The following is a 21,171-nucleotide window of genomic DNA, read 5'->3' as shown; positions in this document are numbered from 1 at the left end:
ATGGAAATGATCAACAGCAGGTTTCCAAATGTTGCTAAAATTATTCCAGTCATAAAGATGATGTAGAGAATGATGCTGACTGCAAGCGACGGATTCTGTAGAGAGCAGGTTGTATTTTCTGGATGAGGACAATAAGCTCATTCTGCTTCTTTTAATCCTATTTTGGTGGATATGGAAAAGCTACTGTTTATTGATTTATCCAAATTGCATTAATTCAGAGACTAGTGACACATACGGAATACAGATGTATTAAAAGTTAAAGCAACCATGCCCTGTACTTAAACAAGGTACTTATAAACATAAGGGTTTTATTTTATCACCTTTATACCATTTATACTCTGAATAACAAGGTAACAAAAAAGCTAATTTTCCTTTGGTATTTTCTTTTACAGCAATTAATGCTGTAATCTTGTTTGTGCATTGGTACATTCCTTTGTGGAATAACAGTTATTCCTTTTCTGATGCAAGACCCCAAGGTAGACATTTGTACTTAATGACTTATAGTATTTTTGCTGCAGTTCTGCTTTGTACTGAGAATGCCTTACATCATTCTATGAAGGTCACTTGAATTCATGGCTGGTAGATTTTTGGTGGTTATTAGAGACTTGCTCGGGCATTCATTATGCAGTGCCTGTGCCGAGCCACAATAATGCCATGGTAATGGGTTCCTCAAGTGAAGTAGAACAATGTGACCAAATAATCTTTTACTGTCTTTATTCAAAAAGATATCCTCTGCCTTCTAGTACTGCATGATGCTAAATGAACAATAGAAGAACTTCAATAAACTTGATTACACTTATTTGAATGTATTAATATTAATTATATTTAAGGTTTAAAGAAAACAGGTAAACAATGTTTTTCAAATAGTAACCAGTAGCTGTAGTGACTATGCTTTTTTTCTCATTTCAGCTTTTCAGAGCTGCAGAATTAATATGACAACACTCAACTCACTGACAGTGTTCAGCTACCATTTGTTGTTTGTTTTCAGTGAAGCCCACCACATGCTGATAGAATGTAGCAAACGGAAGAAAAATACCCACAGCATAGTATCTACTGAGAGGGAAACTCTTCTCCACACCAAGCCAGAATTCACTCATCATCTGAGATATGAACTGCAGTCTAAAGTTGGAGTTTCCTCCATCCACTGCTTCCTCTCAGCAGAGCTAAAATCAGCAGATGCTGGAGTACTGAATGGATCTTTGTCTCAGTCAAACTGATCACTGATTACTGTGAAATATTTTTTATTATTATATATTATATATTATTATATTTTATGGTTGAAATGAACTCCATGAGACAAGCAATTTCAGTGATTTATTTCACGTCACTACTTTTAATTATTGAAGCTATGTTCTCAAACAAGCCAGTGTTTTCTTGTTGACAATTCCAGCTGCATATCTTAGTTATATAGGCAAAGAGTTGATCTTGTTAGCTATATGTGACAGATACTTGTCTTTGTCCTTCAAATTTACTTTTAGATGGTATGCCAGTGAACTTAAAAGGTTTTCATTATCAAACTTTTTAGTAAACTTGTTGAAGATGACACTGCATATTTAGCATGTACTATTACTGGAAACAGCCAACTGAGGGACCCATAAGGCATTTGTTTCTCAAACTACATGCTCTGATGTACCAGTGTATCCTCTTGTGTAGCTGTGCATCTGTGCCGTTACTTTTTCTATCCTGATACAATTTAGTTTGTCGTTGTCTGCCAAGACAGTGATTGACACCTTTGTATTAAATTTTGAATTTCCCGGCACAGTGTTGCATGGAATAACCTTCAGTTTGCAAAACAAAAACAGAAGTATATGTTTTTTAGCCATTTTCGAACCAGAATTGAACTTTAGGAGTGACAGTACCTTGCAACCCAAGGAAAGACAGTTTACTTGCCTAAATGAGTATAATAGCAAATAACAGCTGCACAGCTGAAAAGAGGGCTTTCAAGCCATATATAATACATTATAAATCATTTCTTTTTAGCATTAATAGTTATTTACAACATTTACAATGTTTTAATATGTTTTAAATCAATTATATTTACATAAATCTATCTTCATAAAAAAAGGTGTTGATTTCTATCAAAAGTATAAACATTTCTGTGTGATTCCAAACTTTAGAATGATGGAGGTAGTAGTAGAGGAGCGAATGAAGACAAATGCCGTCATGAGCAATGTTGCACATCTACTGTCTTACACACTGGCACTGAGTACTTTTAGCCAATTGATTACTCAATAGAAGTGTGTCAAGAAATGCCATTGGCGCTCCTCTATACCCCTTCATAATGCCTCACTCTGACTATGAATGTTCCTTTTATCTTTAAACAAGTCAGGCCTTTTTTTTCTTTTTAGAAATTCTGATGTTCATTTCAGGGTTATTTTTTGTTGTTGTACTGTTTATTTATTTATTATGTAAAAAGATAAATTTCCCATTTGGCACAAATAAAGTACTCTATTTATCTACTATCTTTCTATCTATTGCAAGGGTCCTCAATCACGGTCCTGAAGGGCCGCAGTGGCTACAGGTTTTCATTCCAGCCTGTGTCCTTATTAGAATTCAGTCCTTGCTGATAATGAAAGTTGATGTTTAACTCTATGTCTTGTTAGTGGCCTTTATTCATCAAAGACAAATTTTAGTTACTTTGTAGCTGTAGTGTTGTACAGTGTTAGCCATAGACTGATACAGGAGAAACTGTTACTTTGTAGATCAGAGGACCTCAATTACAGTCCTGGAGGTCTGCTATGCCTACAGGTTTTCACTTTAACCAATTTCTAAATTAGTTAGTTCACTTGCCTGTTATCATTCCGAACCCTTAATTTCCTATTTTAGACTTTAGCAGCTGAATTTTTAAGTTTTTTTTTTAGTTTTAATTGTTGCCTGTTTTCTTAATCAGACATTAGTTAATGATGAGATGCAGATAACCCCAGCAGTTCCCCAGCTAACATGCTTACCATGAAGTGTCAGTGATAAAAAAATGTTTAGAAATTAATGAGAGGGGAATTGGAAGGACCATTAAGTTTAAATCTATTCTGGTCCACAAAACACATGGATAATGTCCTCACAGAAGGAAACTCTACAGTGCAATTAAAATTGCTCTTGGATGAATGCAAGCATTAACAAGCTAAATAGCTCAATATTAAGGTTCGTTATCAGCATGGACTGCTTTCTAATTAGTAAACTAGTTGGAATAAAAACCTGCAGCCACTGCAACACTCCAGGACTTCACTGAGGACCCCTGATCTACTGTATGTACTGTATATGCATTATTTTTTTTTTGCTTCATGCCCCATGGTAAGCACCTTGACAGGATACCATTTGAGCTTTGGTTTTCACTTAGGTGACTTTTACTATGTAAGTTTTCTATGCATAGTACTCCCCGAATTTCATCTGAAAAAAATGTCTTGTCTAATCATGAGATTATGTACTGTGTGGAAGACAGGGGTGCAACAGAGCCCCAAACCACAGACACAACTGATACACACGCAATCACAGATTCAAATTAAGGTTATTTATTCTTCTTAAATACCTTTCTCAACTACAAGAGCCACGATTCCTTGTGGGTATCGAAATCGGTACAGAACGTCAGGGATATTGGCTTGTAGTGGGTTGGGGAGGCATATAGTTTAGAAATAAAGCTTCCCTCCATCGTTCGTTCTGTCACATTGACCTATTGGATAGTTAATTGAAAGGAACCAATTCTGGCTGGGATGCCTGTCCATGTGTGCAGCCCTTTACAACTGCTAACACAGCAAAATATCTATGTTATGTTAAATTATACTACATTACAGTGTGAGGTTTACAGTACGTAGTGGGTCCTACATGCAAAATGTCTGGTCGTATTTTTATTTACAGCAGGGTTCAAATAGATTTCAACTGTGACCAAATTCTCACACTGCATACACCATCATAACTCATCTTTAAGACCCCCACACACAACCCTTCCACATACGTATACATTTCTTTCACCCATTCCTCATGGTTATGTGAGCAATGTCCTCTTTCTTCTGAGTTTATGATAGGTTCTTATTAAAGCTTTAGAAAGTGTTGAATAGATTTGTTTAGCAGAGACACAGAAGGTGATTATGGATGGCCCAGTATAAACTTGGAGGTATATATTATCTGAAACAAACTTCCGTTTCTTTTTATCTCATTCAATATAATATCCTTTGGTTGTAGTACATTTAAATAAGGACATGAAATGAAATGAAACATTAACTATACCTATTCTGTATTTATTAATTTTCTATTCATATTTACTTCATAATTATAGAGCGAAGGAATAGGGGCCAGGTACAATGTGACCTGGGCAACGGTCGAAGGCAGAGGCCATTGTGGACTAGAACCCAGACACATAAACTGACTCTTGGGACACAGAATGTCACCCCTCTTTGGGGGAAGAAGCTGGAGTTGATGGGTGAGATCATTTCAAAAGCAGTTTGAAATGTCACACCTGGGCACAGGACAGCTCATTCATCCATCAAGGCTGTTGCCCCAACATGTTCATCTCACCATATAAATCTTTGTGTAAACACATATTTATGTATGTTTTGTAATTTATACAAAGTCTATATTAATTTACAAATGTTTTGATAAACTTTATCATGTGTTACATGTTAATTAGCACACAGAAGTAAGAATTTCACAGTACTCATGTAGCACTTATTTAGTTCAATACAACAGATTGTGAAAATACTCCATATCAATAGATAACTGAGCACATATCATTTCTGTGTTTTATCAGGAAGTAAAGAAGATGACTACTATCTTGTTTTCAGTTACCTAAAAATTTTAACAATGAAAATATAAGCGGTCAGATATTTGAGCAATGCTATCTTTGATTACTAATTTCATTTACGTTAAATAAAAGTAAATATTTCCATTTATGTCAGGCTTCATCAAATTTCATAATTCATAAACAGTTTATTGATAACTGGTGACTATTTTCAATGTCCTTTTCCTGTATTTTTTTAACAGGAGCTGCAGTTTTCTGTGCAGCAAGATAACTTACCAGACAGCTGTACATCTCCCTCCTTTTCTGAATGCAATACTCTAAAAAATGCCAGTCTTTCACCTACCCCTCAATCCAGTGAGCAAGGATGTTCAAGAAAACTTTTAAGAGAAGCCAGCCCCTCTAAAATCATTCAACTCCCATGCCCCGAATACATACTTCATAGTGATAGTGAGTTGGAGCAGGACAGAAAACATTACTTTGAACTGTAGCACATAGGGAAAGAGGAGCATTGTATTCTTTCAAAGGATCTGCACTGTAGATTAATTAGAAATACAGTGACCAACATAGTGCCCATACTGAGGACAACAACAAGGGAAGACAAATATACCTCCAAACATGGTTTCTTCAATGGCAAAACGTATAGTCAAGTATTATCCAAAGCAATGTGCAGCTGAAGATCAAAATTCATGGGTGAGTGTAAGTAACTAGTTTTTAAAGGGGTTTTAGACAGCGCAGTCACACCTTGTATTCACTTGCACACTTTTTATTATTATTGTTATTATTATTATTACTTACCACGCTTATATTAACTTCACCTGTTTGTATGTATGCTACAAATCTTGTAATCAAAATTTAACCCACTTCTCAAGGTCCAATCGAGCTGAAATTTGGCACACTTATTTGCTCTTGATGACAATGCAATATTCAATTGTCATATTTACTAATCTATACTAATAAAAGGCAAAGCCCTCACTGACTGACTGACTGACTGACTGACTCATTCACTCATCACTAATTCTCCAACTTCCCATGTAGGTAGAAGGCTGAAATTCGGCAGGCTTATTCCTTACAGCTTACTTTAAAAAGTTAAGCAGGTTTCATTTCGAAATTCTACACGTAACGGTCATAACGGTTGACAACGTCCGCCATGTTGAACTTTCTTATTTATGGCCTCATCCTCACGAAACTTGGTAGGCGGCTTCCCTGTGCCAACCGAAACTGATGTACGTACTTATTTTGGTGGTATGACGCCACTGTCGGCCGTCATATTGAACTTTCCAACGTCACTAATTCTCCAACTTCCCATGTAGATAAAATGCTGACCCCATCTTCACGAAATTCAATAGGCGAATTCCCTGCACTAACCGAAACCGATATCCGTACTTATTTCGGTGGTATGACGCCACTATCGGCCGCCATATTGAACATTCCAACGTCACTAATTCTCCAACTTCCCGTGTAGGTAGAAGGTTGATATTTGGCAGGCTCATTCCTTACAGCTTACTTACAAAAGTTAAGCAGGTTTCATTTCGAAATTCTACGCGTAACGGTCAAAGCAGGTTTCATTTCGAAATTCTACGCGTAACGGTCATAACGGTCGACAACGTTCGCCATGTTGAACTTTTTTATTTATGGCCCCATCTTCATGAAATTTGGTAGGCAGCTACCCTGTGCTAACCGAAACCAATGTATGTACTTATTTCGGGGGTATGATGCCACTGTCAGCCGCCATATTGAACTTTCTAATGTCACTAATTCTCCAACTTCCTGTGTAGGTGGAAGCCTGAAATTTGGCAGGCTCATTCCTTACAGCTTACTTACAAAACTTAAGCGGGTTTCATTTTGAATTTCTACGCGTAACGGTCATAACGGTCAACAATGTCCGCCATGTTGAACTTTCTTATTTATGGCCCCATCTTCACGAAATTTGGAAGGCGGCTTCCCTGCGCTAATCGAAACCAATGTACGTACTTATTTCAGTGGTATGACGCCACTGTCGGCCGCCATATTGAACTTTCCAACGGTCTTTGTTACTTATGGGCCTATCTTCAAGAAATTTGGTACGCGGATTCCCAACGCTAACTGAATCCTACTTACGTACATATATACGTCCATACCCTGCTGCTTGGTCACTGTGTGAGGCAGCGTTGAGTCCCTGATCCCAACGCCTCCCACGTTGTTGGCTGCCTGCCTATATAAGGACATCCATCGCTCCGGTCTCTATATTCCCTTCCTTGCATTGCCACGGGATTCACGTTTCCCTGCTGATAACTACAGCCTTTTTATTTAATCCATGGCTTCTCCGCTGTTTTATTGTTCGTTTATTACGATTATAGTTATTGTGTAGGTATTTTAGACTTACTTTACATTGTTCAGGTACCCATTTCCTTTATCGTTCCAACCATACACCCATTAACATGTCTATCGAGGTTATCACCATCGATCAAATAACTGTCACTTACTGAGTGGTTTCCATGCCCGGAAATGGCACCTGCCTTTTCCATTCTCTTTGTTACATGTTGCGCGGCCATATCAGGCTCACTCTTTATATCCGAATGAACATTGTGTCTTATGTATTGAATGACTGGGACAGGTTCAAGGTGTGGACTGATGACAGTACAGGAGATAATTATACTACACAGGAGCACTATAACAGTGAAATGCCTAAGCCCTTCACCTGGGGTTCTGCATGTGAGTTGATGGCTGCCGCTGAATTGTTCGGTTGTCGCTTTCAAGTGTACCGAAATGGCCAAATATTTTACGCCTTTCGAAAACGCCAATGCCTCTTAAACATCTTAGATTCACAGGTAACGATTTCAGTAGTGGACAGTTTGATGTTTATGAATGTTTAAACTCTCAAAAGCTGTATGCGAAGTTATCAATGAAACCGGTTGTATCCTTACAACGCTTGACAGATGCCGAATGTCACTTCAACACAAGTCCTGTAAATACTGTCGTAATTGAAACAAACTATGAAACTCAAACAGATTATGACAGCAGCAATCCAAGCTGTGAGATTTGACACAAGATTACTTTTCACATGGCCAACTGTGCATTGCATGCTCAAGAAGAGTAAGCTCAGCGCACAGCTTGGTCATATTAAAACCGGAGGGCCGAACTGACAATGTGGTATACAAAGAGATCCTTAACAAATAATTATTGGTATATTTTCCCTCAGTTTAAACAGGTTTAATTTTCTTCTTAATAATAAATTTAAGACAGTACTTCACCACTTTGCGAAGCGCAGGTATTTTGCAAGTCTATACTAATAAAAGGCAAAGCCCTCACTGACTCACTCACTCACTCATCACTAATTCTCCAACTTCCCGTGTAGGTAGATGGCTGAAATTTGGCAGGCTTATTCCTTACAGCTTACTTACAAAAGTTAAGCAGGTTTTATTTCAAAATTCTATATGTAACGGTCATAATGGTCGATAACGTCTGCCATGTTGAACTTTCTTATTTATGGCCCTATCTTCACGAAATTTGGTAGGCGGCTTCCTTGCACTAACCAAAACCAATGTATGTGCTTATTTCGATGGTATGACGCCACTGTCGGCCGCCATATTGAACTTTCCAACGTCACTAATTTTCCAACTTCCCGTGAAGGTAGAAGGCTGACCCCATCTTCACGAAATTTAGTTGGTGGCTTCCCTGCGCTAACCAAAACCAATGTACATACTTATTTCGGTGGTATGACGCCACTGTCGGCCGCCATATTGAACTTTCCAACGTCACTAATTCTCCAACTTCCCGTGTAGGTAGAAGGCTGAAATTTGGCAGGCTCATTCCTTAGAGCTTACTTACAAAAGTTAAGCAGGTTTCATTTCGAAATTCTACGCGTAACGGTCATAACGGTCAACAACGTCCGCCATGTTGAACTTTCTTATTTATGGCCCCATCTTCACGAAATTTGGAAGGCGGCTTCCCTGCGCTAATCGAAACCAATGTACGTACTTATTTCAGTGGTATGACGCCACTGTCGGCCGCCATATTGAACTTTCCAACAGTCTTTGTTACTTATGGGCCCATCTTCAAGAAATTTGGTACGCGGGTTCCCATCGCTAACTGAATCCTACTTACGTACATACTGTATATACGTCCATAGCTTGCAGCTCGGTCACCGTGTGAGGTGGCGTTGGGTCCCCTATCCCAACGCCTCCCACGTTGTTGGCTGCCTGCCTATATAAGGCCGTCCGTCGCTCCAATCTCTACATTCCTTTCCTTGCTTCGCCACGGGATTCACGTCTCCCTGCTGATAATTACAGCCTTTTTTATTTAATCCACGGCTTCTCCGCTGTTTTATTAATCATTTATTACAATTCTAGTTATTGTTTAGGTATTTTAGACTTACTTTACATTGTTCAGGTACCCATTTCCTTTATCATTCCAACTGTACCCCCATTAACATGTCTATCGAGGTGATCACCATCGATCTGAGAACTGTCACTTACCGAGTGGTTTCCATGCCCAGAGATGGCACCTGCCTTTTCCATTCTCTTTGTTACATATTGCCCGGCCATATCAGGCTCACTCTTGATATCCGGAGGAGCATTGTGTCCTACAAATACTGTCGTAATTGAAACAAACCAGGAAACTCAAACCGATTATGACAGCAGCAATCCAAGCTGTGAGATTTGAAACAAGATTACTGTTCACATGGCCAACTGTACGTTGCCTGCTCAAGAGTAAGCTCAGCGCACAGCTTGGTCATATTACAACTGGAGGGCCGAACTCACAATGTGGTATGCAAAGAGATCCTTAACAAATAATTATTGGTATATTTTCCCTCAGTTTAAAGAGGTCTAATTTTCTTCTTAATAAAAATTTTAAGGCAGTACTTCGCCGCTGCGAAGCGTGGGTATTTTGCTAGTTAATAAATAAATCTACTATAATTAATTAACATAAATTTCATATGGGAAATTAGTTTTTAGTTTCACCTATAGATGGCGCCAATAACAAATGTAGTAAAAAAATGAATACCTACAACTTAAATATGCCTTTTGCCAAATGAAACTGTAAATTAAATTGAGCTCAGTGGTGAAGTTGGTAAATAGGCGGGTTTTGATTTTAGCAGTTTAAATATAGGTCCTGCAATATAGATTTTCAGGTAGGAAGAGCCTCAGTGGTCCAATAGGGAACTCTGTAGAATGCATTTAACCAGGTCCATGCATTCGAAATCTTAGATCAGCCACAACCAATTGCTGAGGACTATGAAGAAGAAGTAGTAGTGGAGAATGCTATGACAGATGATCAATTCACAGTGGCTCAATGAATATGGGACAAAGAGAAATATTCGTACACATCACTCGCAGCATTCAACAACAAATGATTGGCAGTGCAAATCGCGAGAGACTATACATCACCGGAGGTGCCGGAACTGGAAAGATATTTGTATTCATTCTACTCAAGAACCAAGTCAGCAGATGCTATTTGAAGCAGGCGGTTAAAGTGGCAGCATTAACTGGAGTTGCAGCACGATTAGTAGGTGGACAAACGATGCATAATATCCTGAAATTGCCAGTTTAGAAAGATGGAAAACTCACAAACCTACCAATTCTGACTGGTAAATTTCTCTGCACCATGAGACTGCAATGGAAAGATATAGAGTTCCTCTTCATAGACAAAATATCAATGGTTCCCTATGAGATGCTCTGTATGATAGATGCACGTCTGAAACAGCTCAAGAATAACGATGAGCCTTTCGGCAGTATCAATGTCCTACTCTTCAGAGATCTAATGTAACTACCACCAATCAGAGGACATCAAGTATTCGAACAGCCACAACGAATGATACCAGCCATGCCTCTATGGCGACTGTTCACACTAGTAGAATTAACACAGAACATGCAACAACAAGGAGACACAACATTTATTGATCTACTAAATGAACTGAGAATCGGTGAGCTCAGACCAATACACATTGTGAGCTGGAGGGCTGATCGAACCCCAAGAAGATACAGACGCCTCTGGGAAAACCACAAAGCCTGAAACAGAGACTACCCTCACATTGCTCCTTATCCTTGCACTATAATGCGCAATACAAACCTTGCGTGGTACTCCGCCAACTTAAAAAGCTGTACGCAGCGCCTGTCAGATTTGGTATTGATTTCTTTTGCTTTCTCTCTCACTCAGACTGCCTCTGCTCCTGACGCGTTTACATTCGAAGAAGAAGAAACTTACGAAACCCTTAATTGAAAGACGAAACTGTCATCTTTGTCAAGGAGCAAGTTTGAAGTGACAAATGTTTGTTTGCAGTGTTTGAATAAAATTCCTTCTTATTTCCACGATCTTGAGTGTCTCTGTGCAAATCTGTGACCCAAGCGTGACAACATGAATACATTGATAGGAAAACACTGCACAGATGCCACCGGAGAGTTCTCCATAGAAAAAGCGCTGCACATATATCCAACAAAGAAACAAGTCGATGAGCACAACAAAGCTGTCCTCCAATATTTCACAGCCAAGAACATTGAAATATTTAAGATCAATGCTCAGGACACGTTTGTCGATGCTACTCGGCAAACTGAAGATCTCAACATGGATAAAATCATTCCGACCGACATCAACAACACAGCTTGCCTTCCAAAGTAACTTCAAATATTCGTGGGAGCAAACGTCATGCTGCGGTCGAACATAAACGTCTCGAAAGGCTTGGTTAACGGCACAATAGGACACATCACCGTAATCATATGGCCCCTCTACTGGAGAGCTCAAATATATGACATAGATGTACCATCTGTAAAACTTGACTTCGGTAATGATGGCATTCACACAATTCAGCCAATTTCGAAGCATTTCCCGGCCAAGTACAGCTACGGTACCATGGAAAGAAGAATGCTCCCTATAATACTATCATGGGCCTCGACTGTACACAAGATGCAAGGCAGTACAGTAGACTATAGGGCCAGCACTATTCACCAGCGGACAAGCATACGTTGCACTAAGTCGAGTAAGATCTCTGGACGGTCTACAAATTGAAGATCTGGACTGTGCAAAGCTAATGGGAAAGAAACCATGCAATAACGAAGTGTTAGCAGAAATGGAAAGAATGAGAAGACAACGCTAAGACTCATGACAACGACGTAGCACATAATAAACATATAGACACTTCACTGACTTAACACAATTGACATAGTGCTCTCGGATCGCACTCTAAAATGTAAGGTCCACTGATAGACCATAGAGTCTATCCTTTTTGCATCTCAAAAAAATAAAATTTATAAAGTATGTTAGATGAAAGCGCCCATGCTTTTAGTTTCCGAGTTATGAATGCATGGACATACTCAGAAGGGTACTTGAGGGTGCCTGGGCATCCTCTCTTCTATTAATTTTTTAATAATTGAAAATTTTAAACATTTTTGAAAAACTTGATTTTGAAAATTAATAAAAGTTATGAATTTGTTTGGAAAAAAATATTTTTTACTTTCTCGTACACTTTTTAAGTTAATATAAGCGTGTTTTTTTTTATTTTTTTTTTATATATATATTTTATTAAAAGAGTGTAATCTCATTACAGGTACCTGTGTTTAAACAATTCCTGAAAAGGCTACAGAATCTCCACACACCCCAGAAGCGACAGGGCTGTATGCCTCAAATAAATAAAGAGATGTTTCGGTGTCACCACTGACAAGCCTGATGTTGCTGAAATCGAGAATTCAGATGAGGCCGATTCTACTGCATCATCGGGGAATTCTATTGCTTCAGTGACGCTTGTTAACATGTCACCTTCTAGTCGTACCCAAAAAGTTACAGCAGAGAAAGAATGTGAACCGTCTGGTAAGTGCACAATAGAGATGGTCACATCCCTTCTTAGTTCAGACTGTTTAGAAAACACAACTGATTTGATTATTCATTTAAATGTTTTAGCAGCTGTTGACACTACAAAACACTGCAGGACTTTTACAAGAAGCCAAAGCCAAATAAATTTGCAGTTACCCAGCTCCTTGATCATGAATTTAATGCACAGAGGTCATTTTATAGATTATATTGGAGGCTTACCCATGCTTTAAAAAACTGGATCATGTAAGTACATAAAACACAGACATTTGACTGAAATATTTTTGAAAATGGTTTCTTAAAACAAAATATGTGCTGACTTAGAGTGTGCTTATTTTATAGGTAGTGGATCAAATGCGTTGTATTCTTAGTTGGAATAATCTTAATTACATCACAGAAGTTAAGAGCAGATGGACCAGTTTTTATGGAAAAGCACAGCTGTATGGAGTAATGAAGAAGATCCTGAAGCCTCCACATATGCACAATGAGGGTATAATTTGTCATGCATATTTTATTCAAACTCATTTTATATTTAGTTATGCACTTTACTCAGTGTTGCAGCATGATAGGCCAAAATGAAAGTCAAATTGAAGTTGTTTAAAGTTATGATATTTTGCAGTTGATGCTCAAAGGGTTGCACTTTTTTATGCAATTTTTTCCATAAAGACCAATTCTATATTATAGTAAGCCAAACTTTGAGAAATTTTCATGCAAAATATTATTACTGTTCTCTTTGCCAGTAACTGTTGATTTGTGAATTCCAGTTTCCTTTTTCTTCATTGTATTACAAAGTTGTACTGTGTTATTCTGAAATAAATTTTTCCCTTTAATTAAGTTTTTAAAAAGTCATTTATTAGCATTATAAATAGTTTTGTATAGTATCTTTTTAAGACACAACAGAATAATAAACTGACTGACACTATCTTTTATTAGGTATAAATAATGAAGGAATATTTTAAAGAATACTTAAAACTTTAAATATGATCTATGTAAGGTTCATTTCAATTGTTCGTTCATGTTCTAGCATATTAGTAGGTAAAAATAATACCATTTTTGTTATAAATCATTCATAATTTAAAGCTTGCTGTATGTAGTTGTTTTCATTAAAAGGAGAATGTTTGAGTTATATTGGAACATAACGCAAAAGATATTTAATAAGATTGTTTTTTTTTTTTTTTATTAGTGAAAAATGCCTTTGCCGTGTTTAGAGCTCTGCCATCCATGTGTCCTTCACTTTCTCTACCCCCAAAAAAGCTGGGGCATTAGTTCATGGCCTTAAGGTAAAACTTTGCATTTTTACATTGTTTAAAGGAAAAATAAAGACAGTTACTGCAATTCCATCTGTAACTGGCAGCAATTTTCAGGGTTGTTTTTAATGTTAGCTGCAGGAATGACATTCTACATTAAACGGTTTGATTAAAAGGGCTCAACAGGATATAACAATCTTCTATTTTTAATGATTTCTTTGCTATTTCAATTACAAGCTGTGTATAACTGCTTCTGTTAAAATTAGCACATTAATTCAGTATTATAAATAGGTAAATCTATACTAATAAAAGGCAAAGCCCTCACTCACTCACTCACTCACTGACTCATCACTAATTCTCCAACTTCCCGTGTGGGTGGAAGGCTGAAATTTGGCAGGTTCATTCCTTACAGCTTCCTTACAAAAGTTGGGCAGGTTTCATTTCGAAATTCTACGTGTAATGGTCATAACTGGAAGCTGTTTTTCTCCATTTACTGTAATGGAGATGAGCTTCAACGCCGTGGGGGCGGAGTTTTGTGTGACATCATCACGCCTCACACGTAATCACGCAGTACATAGAAAATCAGGAAGACCTCCAAAAAGCGCTGAAGAAAACATGCATTATATAATTGAGAAGGCAGCGAAACAATAAGAAGCGAGCGAGTGACATATACAACCATATTGATGAGTTCTGCTACTTCGGAAACAAAGCACGATGTAAACCTACACTTTAAATTAAGTTCATAGACAGGCTGCCGCTGGCGTTTGTAATTTAGTGCCTGCCCATATAAGGCCGTCCATCAGCGGCAATCCAATAGCAAACTCCCACTAAATATTCACGGGTTAAGGACTGTGCTTATGCAGAGGAAGATGAGATGGTCAGCGTGGTGTTTGGCACAAACTCAGCGAAACTGCGAGAGAAAGTTTTAAGTGCCAGGACTAAGGTAACATTAAATACAGCCATGGACATAGCACGAGATGGCACCAGCACAACTGGGGAACTTCGATGCATGTACACCGAGCGGCTCACGTGAACTGACGCAGTGCACAGATAAAAAGCAACAGTTCCAAAGAGCGCTGAACAAAAACCGAATTACACAATTGAAAAGGCAGCAAAAAATATGAAGCGTCTGATACATACAAGCATATTCATAAATGCAGCTACTGCGGAAACAAAGCACACGGTGGAAAAAGTCAATGTCCCGCTAAAGGAAGACAGTGTAAAAAACCCGTGCATGCAGTGTGTCAGGTCTCAGATAAAGAAGAAGACGAGCTGTTTATTGATGCAGTAAGAAACGAATCGATGAATGAAACCTGTCATCTTTACAACGATTGACAAACACGGAATGTAACTTGAACACAACACATCCTACAAATACGAACCTGATTGAAAGAAATAATGATAATCAAATCCTTGATGACAGCAACACTCAGTAACACTCACAAAACAAATACTGTATATTGACAGTCATGTTACATTATTTTTAAAATGTTCCCTTTTCTTTTCTAGCGATTTTAACACACTACTTCTCCGCTGCGATACGCGGGTATATATATATGTATATATATATCCCGATCTACATACTTGAATAATGGATACTTTATTCGCCATCAATGATTGTTTTGGTAAAGCCATACTCAGTGTATTCATTAGATGAACGGTAAAAAAGTAAGAGCGAGGGGAGGATGACTTATTGAGGCATGCAGGCTGTAGTGCGCGTCAACTCTATCTGAATTGCGATCACATTTGAAAAATATATCTTTTCAAGTTCTATTTAGTCCATATGTGTCAAACTCAAGGGCCCGGGCCACATCCGCCCAGCGTGTAATTATATCCAGCCCGCGAGATCATTTTATATACTGTATTATTGTTATTAATGGCCCGGTATATGAAGCGCTGGTAACACAATAAACTACAGATCCCATAATGCAGCGCTTCAGCTGCCTTGCCGAACACTTACCACGTTAATCAAGTCTAGCTTATGATGCTGCAAGTTATTGCGAAGCTAGCTCACACGATGCTGAAGAGAAAAGTTGATTCTGAAAATAGAGCCTTTAAAAACCGATGGGAGGCTGAGTATATGTTTACTGAACCCGTGTGTCTCATTTGTGGAGCTAATGTGGCTGTAATTACAGAATTTAATCTAAGACGGCACTATGAGACAAAACATCAGGGAGTTCTGTGTTGTGGAGATTCTCAGGATGGATTGCAGGTGCTCATCAGTGAGGCTGAAAGACCTGAATGCAATGCAGAAGATACAGAAAGCAGAAGAATTAAATAAGAATCTGACACTTCAGCGGACGTTTTACCCGTGCACAATCACAAAGTGATTTCAAGTGAAGTTGCTTTTATGGGAGACACAAATGCACCAGTGCAACTTTCCCTGTTGCCAAGTAATGTTAAACCAAGTCGTCACTACGGTGTTCCCAAATCGCACTTTGCTGATAAACCGGCGCACTGAGTTTGCACGGCGCTTTGGTGACTTTGAAGAACAAAAAGTCCGTCTACATGCGGCTCGAACCTTGTGCATGTTTGGTAGCACATATCTGTGTGAGAAGCTCTTCTCAGTGATAAAGACTAACAAAACAGCACACAGGAGTCGCCTCACTGATGAGCACCTGCAATCCATCCTGAGAATCTCCACAACACAGAACCTCACACCAAACATAAACGAACCTGTTGCCAAAAATAGATGCCAGGCGTCCAGCTCTAAAATGACATATGAGCAAAGACAACTGAATGATTTGATTTGTTATTGCTGAAAGGAACACATTTTATTTATATTTCCAGGTTTTGTTATGCAGCATGTTCATATTTGAATTTGTATAATTTTGAAAGGATATATTTTTATGGAGAGCAAAATCTTTTGGGATATTTAAAATCTAAGTTTATTTTTTATATAAATTTACATAAGAGTAAAGAAATTTGAATGTTTGTTCTTTTAAGTTATTTAAGGTTTGAGTTGATTTATTCACAAATAATATTCCTGTCTGTTTTTACCATTCCTACCAAAGATATTTCTGTCGACTAAATAAAAATTCCTTCTATTTAAAATTTAAATAGAACTTGAACAAATACGATAGTTCATAATATCCACGCAGACTTGCACGTAAGAGCGGAGTTATCCGTTTTAACAAGCAGCGTATTGCACTGATACGAAATAGCTGTGTGTGTATATATGTAGATATGTATGTATATGTATATATATGTTTATATATGTGTGTGTGTATGTATATATATATACAGTATATGTGTGTGTGTATGTATGTGTGTATGTATATGTATGTGTATATATGTAGATATATATATATGTATGTATATATGTGTATGTGTATATATGTGTATATGTATAGATATGTATATATATATATATGTTTATGTGTGTGTGTGTGTAAATATATATATATATATATTTATATATATATATATATATGACAGCAACACTCATCACTCACAACAGTGACAAAACAATTACATTGACAATCATGTTACGTTACTTTCAAAATGTTTCCTTTTCTTTTTCATTGCTTCTTCAACACACTACTTCTCCGCTGCGAAGCGCGGGTATTTTGCTAGTGTATAATAAATCTGTATAGGAGTACAGAGGATAAAATAAATTCTGCCTATTTTCTTTGTTGGTTTTTGTTTGTCTTGACGACCTCAGAGAATCCTTATGCCTTTCTACAGCAAAGACTGACCACTGCCTAGCCCTGTCCTTATTGTGGACCAAGATAACTGCATGCTGGATATTGGAAGTGACCATTTGACAACTTTCCCTCAAGAAATGTTGCAGGAAGGTATCATGTACCTTATGGCGTACTATTATGCACTACATCTAACATATCCTAAGTGCATTGCCACTGTACTCTCTGCAATTCAAACTGAAATAATAACAACAACAACATTTATTTATATAGTACATTTTCATACAAACAGTAGCTCAAAGTGCTTTACATAATAAAGAAGAGAAAAATAAAAGACACAATAAGAAAATAAAATAAGTCAACATTAATTAACATAGAATAAGAGTAAGGTCCAATGGCCACGGTGGACAGAAAAAAAAACAAAAAAAACTCCAGACGGCTGGAGAAAAAAATAAAATCTGTAGGGATTCCAGACCATGAGACTGGGCATTCTACCTAACATAAATGAAACAGTCCTCTTGTTTGAGCCAAATGTAGAACAGGAAATGCATGTCTGATGTACTGTATATAATTACCATAATATTTGAAAATCAATTAGATAAATTGTAAATAATGTGATAGTTTGTGGATTTTAATATGTTAGGTTGTATTTTCTTTGTCTTGTTTTTGGCAAAGTTACCACTGTTAAAATTTTGTTTATGTAATTAAGTTTGTTATGCATTTCTGACTGTGACAAGATGAGAGTCCTGAACTACAATGTACAATAATGATATGGATATGACATTTGTGTTATACACAAGGTAATCTTCCTGTGTCAACTAATTTTCATGTGCTTATGTTTTTCTCTGTTTCTGTATTATAAACACAGCAGTCGTGCTGTTGGATACTGATGTAATACTTAAATAAAGAGCAATGCTAATGATTATGTCTTTATTGTAAGTTATTTGATCTATTCAGGAAGCCAACATATATCAGGAAATTATATATTAATTATGTGTCTTGAATGTAGCACTGAATTCGCAATTCAAACCTCTGCTAAAATATGTGGTTTCAATTTTAAATGAAGATCATCCTAAAATGAGAGCACTGTGTTACTTTTACCTTATTCTTTTGTAGGCGGACTGAAATTTGTTGTATATAACATGCAAATATAGCTTACTATGTGTTGAAATTAACTACTTTCAGGAATTTTTAAAAATCCAAGTCAATATATCTCACCCCATTGGCATATAATTTTGCTTATTTCAAGCATTTATTTCTTAATAATCGTATATTTTTTCTTATTCTGTGATTTTTGTAAAATAACTTTCCTTTTTTAAGATATATGCTCTGAGATTAAATATTGGACTACCTACTTCAAGATGAGCTAACTTGTTTCAAGTAACAAGACTTTCTTTCTCCACAGGTATTAAGAATTTTCCACTTATATTAGTGATTTATTCTCTTGTTTCTTGGCCTACATTTTTCAGTGTGCTAAAATTAAGAATGCAAAACAACTGAATTAAAAATTATTTTCTAATATTCAGTGTATTTCCACTGTAGAAAGTCTAATCTCAAGTAGTTTGTTCTGAAAAACAGCATTTTCTACTTATTTCAAACCTTTAAACACTCATCAGAGCTTTCATATTTCTAGACTGGAACTAACTTATTTTAAGATTTCTTGGCAAGTAAAATTATCTTGCTGCATGGACAGATAATTTCACTAATATTAAGTCATTTTCTCCTGAAATTTAGTGTTTATATCTTATTTCTAGGCTAAGTTTTTTGGCAGTGTATACAGAGGCTCTCTGTGTGCTTGCGTGTGAGTGTGTGTGCGCGTGTGTTCGTGTGTGTATGGACAAGAATTAGAAAAGATGAAAATTGAAAGGTTATTGGTCAAAGGGGGGTGTTTCCTGGTGTAATATGTAGATGAGTTGCTTTTATGTCTCAGGAATAATGCGAAGAAGACACAAAGGCTTTGTTGGTCTTCCTAGCAGAAATCAGGCACAGTGTTCCAGAAAAAGTTGCAACTGGTTGAAAGAAAAATGAAATACCTGAGTCATGATTTGACTTCAGGGGAATGTGCACGGTCTGCAAGGCAGCAAGTTATGTCCGTTCTTGGAATGTTAGGATATTGCCGGCAATGAAAAAGAAAAAAAAGAAAAAAAAATTTGCTGAAAAAGAACAGCTACTCCAAGACTTAGCGACATCTTCTAATTTGGCTTTGACTGATAAAATTTCATGGACGGAGCAGGCTGAGAAGGCTTTAACTGATATTAACTAAATTTTTATTGTTGCGCCTGCATTAAGACTTCCAGACTAGTCTCGTCCTTTCACTCTGTTCGTGGATGAGAAAGGGGGGTGTATGACTGCAGTATTAACTCAACAACAAGGAAATAGACAAGGACCGGTCGCATACTATTCTAAAAAAATATTTCAATAAAACTGGATCCAGTGGCCGCTACAATCCCGACCTGTTTGAAAGCAGCTGCTGCAATAACAGAGTCCATATTAGCATGCTCAGATGTTGTTCTCATGAGTCTATTAACTGTTAAGGTACCACATGCTGTACATTCCATCTTAGTACAGACAAGAACACCTCATTTGACAGGTGCACTTGCGATAGTGAAGTGTCAAGCTCACAAGGGGAAAACGAATCCCGTGAGTGAAGGAAATGCGCAAGCGGACATGTGGGCAAAGAAAGCCATCCGGGATCCTACTTCAGCATTAACCGCTCTATTTCTATAGCAGAAGGAGGAACAAGAGTCACCTGAGGGTGCAGTTTTATCTCTACAAACTGTAGCAATGGGAAAAGAGATAAAGACGTGGCAGAAAGAGGGATAAGAAAAAGATCCAAAATGAATTTGGATCCATCCATTAACTAAACCTCCTTTTTTCCCAAAAGCTTCTTTCTAGGTATTGCAAAGGCTGCGCATGGTTTGGCCCACCCTTCCAGAAGACGCAATGATGGCACAGGTGCAACAATCCTGTCATGCCCGAGGTTTTTCTAACTTTGCTGATTAGTTTTGTAAGAGGTGTACACTATGCCAAAGGTTTAATGAAGGAAAAGGCTTGAAGGTAAGTCCGGCTGTAACACCAAATGCCGGAGGGCCCTTTGAACATCTGCAGATACATTTTTTTAGCTAACCCCGTCTCAAGGGTATAAATTACTAATCATCTATGTTTTCTCACGCTGGGTGGAGGCTTTCCCATGCTGGCACACAGATGCCAAGTCAGTGGCCAAAGCGCTAGTTAAAAAAAAAAAACTTTTTGGAACTTGGGCTCTCATTAGGGACACAGTGAAAACACTGGCACCAGCCCAGGTGGAGAGGACTAATCCAGGTGACTTATGAGTCCCCTGATGGTGAAAGTGCCTCACGCTGTTCACTCCATCTTAGTCCAGGAAAGAAACCTCACATCTCACTACTGTAAGGGCAATACATTATCAAAATGTATTATGTACCATGTCTAATGTCACTATTGAAAGATGCTCCACTTTGAATCTGGCCTCCCTACTCCCCACTGAGGGAGAGGGGGAACCACACAACTGCCATGATGAGATAACAAAGGTCCTGAAACCCAGGCCGGACCTTTAGAAAACTCCACTAGAAACAGGAGAAGTACTTTATGTGGATGGCTGTTCCTTGCGATTAGACAATGGAATACTCTCCACTAGTTATGCAGTGGTCAAAGGAGACCACTTACAGTACTTGAAGCAAATCAAATTTCTTCTAGGTTAAGTGCACAAGCAGCTGAGCTAATAGCTCTCACCCAAGCTTGCCAGTTGCCTGAA

General features: G+C 37.7%; 1 long non-coding RNA gene across 1 annotated transcript in view; it reads left to right on the top strand.

Annotated features, from left to right (window-relative positions):
* LOC120526799 overlaps nucleotides 1-17,482 on the top strand; it is a 56,249-nt gene extending 38,767 nt beyond the window's left edge. Inside the window, exon 3 of the long non-coding RNA XR_005633166.1 lies at nucleotides 17,443-17,482. This is a non-coding gene — a long non-coding RNA (uncharacterized LOC120526799). The remainder of the gene's footprint in view (nucleotides 1-17,442) is intronic.
* The last annotated feature ends 3,689 nt before the right edge of the window (nucleotides 17,483-21,171 follow it).

Source organism: Polypterus senegalus, chromosome 3, assembly GCF_016835505.1.
Source record: "Polypterus senegalus isolate Bchr_013 chromosome 3, ASM1683550v1, whole genome shotgun sequence".
Taxonomy (NCBI): Eukaryota; Metazoa; Chordata; class Cladistia; order Polypteriformes; family Polypteridae; genus Polypterus; species Polypterus senegalus.
The sequence above is the reverse complement of the archived record's forward strand: the minus strand, read 5'-3'. Positions and strand labels throughout refer to the sequence as shown.